The sequence below is a fragment of the Suncus etruscus genome, chromosome 6, assembly GCF_024139225.1.
Source record: "Suncus etruscus isolate mSunEtr1 chromosome 6, mSunEtr1.pri.cur, whole genome shotgun sequence".
Taxonomy (NCBI): Eukaryota; Metazoa; Chordata; class Mammalia; order Eulipotyphla; family Soricidae; genus Suncus; species Suncus etruscus.
The window spans coordinates 101,278,294-101,281,732 of NC_064853.1; the positions used below are offsets into that span (position 1 = coordinate 101,278,294).

General features: G+C 40.0%; 1 pseudogene; it reads right to left on the bottom strand.

Moving 5' to 3' along the window:
- Positions 1 to 1,776: 1,776 nt before the first annotated feature.
- On the bottom strand, positions 1,777 to 3,238 carry LOC126012187 (sorting nexin-3-like; annotated as a pseudogene).
- Positions 3,239 to 3,439: the final 201 nt, after the last annotated feature.

Here is a 3,439-nt window from a genome sequence, read left to right on the forward strand (position 1 = left end):
CGCAAGTTTGTGCACATTGTGTAAAAGCTTGACCTTGTTTATTTATTGTTCATTCATTCATTCAACAACTGTTTATTGGGTGCTTGTCTGGTACTAGGCATTCATTATGCTAGCATCTGAAGAGGTATCTATTTTGAAAATGGTTGTGGATCAGGTTAAGAATAAATCTGCAATTACAGAAAATGTTAATTTTTAGCTAAATACAATGCTTTTGGTCAAATGATTTTATTGTAAGTTATAGCTTTTATTTATAGATTTTTTTAAATTTTATTGTGAGTTATATCTAAGACTTTGATTACTTTCTTATAAGAGGTTCACACAAATGGAAACACACACACAAACACACACAAACATCAATGGCTTTGAAACTAAGGACTATTGTACTTTGCTATGTTCCAACAGACAGACCAATTAAAAGCAATATTTATTATCTGTTCTATTCTGTACTGCTAAAGTTGCCCTTAAGACTTTTAATGCCTTCACTATTCTAAACTCCAATTAGAGCAGTAGAATATTCATATGTATCATAAGTCCTATTTAGGAAGAGCTAAGTTTGGAGATGTTGGTCAGTGTGATGAGACACACCTCTTATGGCATCTGGCTCGTGACCACTCATGGCATAGCTGTAGGAGCATCACTGACATAGATCATGTGTTTGTGCTTCAGTAGTGCACAGCTCAAAAGTTCTGGGACAAGAGGCTATCTAGGAAGGGTGTGTTGGGGAAATAGTGAGGTCTATACTCCAGAAGTCAGACAGTAGCAAAGGAAGTGCTCCAAAGGGTGTTAAAAATGGGAAATTGTTGGAACCTTCAAGGATCGTGGTATTTTGTTGACAGGCAGAAATTATTGATGGACATTAAAGTGATGAGATAAGCAGAATAAAGGTAGACATGAACCAGGAGAAAGAATGAATAGAAATGGAGATAAGAATAGTCTCTTTTCTAGGAATATAAAAATCTGTTAAGTCTGAAGTTCCCACTTATTTTGTAGGTGGGAACTACTGGTTCATAGTCTTGGGGACAAAATTATAAAATGGACATATGTAGTATTCATTATTTAGTGGGATTCTGGGTCATGTGGCTATACTGTTTGGTTTGTAATTCTCAAGAAAATTATTATTTTGGTAGAGAAATGCTTTATCTTTGTTAAGGGCCTCAGAAAAATATATAAAAATATATGCAAAAAAATAAGGTCATGGGCCTGGAGCAGCAGGTAGGACTCTTGCCTTGCACATACCACTAGGTTCTATTCTGGCATCCCAAACGATCCCTCAAGACAGCCAAGATTAACCCTTAAGCACAGAGCCAAAAGTAAGCTTCACCAGGTGTGACCCAAAAAACAAACAAACAGATAAACAAGATGGGAAGTTATGTTAGTACCTATACCTCTACCATTGTCTGATTTGTCTCTGGAAGAAGAGACTGATAATGGATCAGTCAACTTCTTTTCTTTTCTTTTCTTTTTTCTTGCATATCAGAAATGCATTTTATTTGAAAACAAATTAAAAATTTAGACAAATAATTTTAGTATATAAATTTAATTTTGTTTTTATATAGATTATAAAGAGTTCCCTCATTGATCTTTCATGCGAAGGGTAGTAAAGTCTGAAAGGGGGTACTTTCTGCACTCATGTGTGTATCTAACATCTGGGGTACTGGGAACCAATGGTGTAGTGATCCTATGCATAATTTTGGTCAAGTGACGTCACATAGTAGAAAGGGAATCAGAGACATGTTCTAGCTGTACTCAGACTGAAGAAGCAAACATGACTGTGAGGAGAAGACTACATTAGTAACTTTAGTTAGTACACTGCAGATTAGACTGGAGTAACATGTTTGTGAGGCTAGAGTGTGCACCACAAACCAGCAAGGAAGAGCTATTTCTAGAGAAAGTTTGGAATGAGGGATTCTCACTAAAGCAAATTAACTTCTTGTCAACTGCCAAAACAAAACAGCATATGAGTGTTAGTATACTGAAGGCATGTTATACCAGTTTCTATGCAGCATGCTAAAAGTCAGTTACAACTTCTTCATTGCATACAAATCAAGGTAAGTGTTTTTGCCCTTTCTTGCCAAATTTCAGGCATGTCTTATTTTAGATGGAGTAAAGCTTTTATCTATGATTTCATCTTGTAAAAACATGTGAAGACATCGTTCATTCTGTGTCAGAGGATGACCAGCCATCTTATTTATGAACTGTACCAGGCCTTGCTTCCTTTCTTCAATAAAATTGTCATCAAATATTCCATCATATTTTCTAAAAGGAAGCTGATGCAAAAATGCTTTCCCAGGAAGTGGGGGAACTACTTTCTCTTTTTAACTCACTTCTCAGCCATTCAAAGTCACTGTATCTTCTTCTTTTTTTTTTTTTTTTTTTTTTTTTTGGTTTTTGGGCCACACCCGTTTGAGGCTCAGGGGTTACTCCTGGCTATGTGCTCAGAAATCGCCCCTGGCTTGGGGGGACCATATGGGACGCCGGGGGATCGAACCGCGGTCCGTTCCTTGGTAGCGCTTACAAGGCAGACACCTTATCTCTAGCGCCACCTTCCCGGCCCCACTGTATCTTCTTCTAACAGTGTGAATCCACCCCAGATTTACCTGTAACTACCTACAAGACCCGCCCATTCCTGGGAGGGGTCTTGGGGAGCGGGGATACTACATGTAACTTTACCTGCAAGACCCCGCCCATTCCTGGGAGGGGTCTTGGGAAGGTTAGATAAGGCCTTTGACCCAGGGGATTAAGGTCTTGGCCAGCATGGAGAGGTAGCAGAAGCAAAGATGGCTGAGAGACAAGTACAATGCAGGGCTGAATAGATATACAGCATAAATAGTTATGATATAGGCCACACACGTGGGCCAGGGCCAATAAAGATGTTATCTCTCTGGAAGCCTGCCTGTCAGCGAGTTCAATACCCACCGATTTCCTGAACCCAGACACGCTGGCTGAAGGTGGTTGCAGAGCCATGTGGCCTGGGATGGCAGAGAAAGGTCCATCCATCCATCTCCATTCAGCTCCATCATAAGGGCAGTAACCCTACATAACAGTAGATTCCTTCAGCTTGAAAATAGGTAGATTTGTCTTGACCCTGATCTCGTAGATGGTGATGCATCCCAGCTGACCCCACCATCTGCCGGTTGCTTACATAGATCTCCAGGAAGTTACTGGGAGGCCCGTAGGTGTCATTCATGTTCTGAGGCTTCATGATCAGCCACTGGGTATCCTCCGTGGTCTCTGCCATTTCAGTGCTGCAGCTGCCGCCACTGGAGCACATCAACCTATTTTCTCTTCTTTCTGGTATACACCTAGATTACATTTCCCAGCCTTCCCTGCCTTTCTATGTAACCTTGTGACTAAATTTCTGCCAATAGATTGTGAGCTGAAGCTATGTGAATCATTTTCAAGCATATCATAAAACATTTTAAATAAAGTGCTCCAGAAT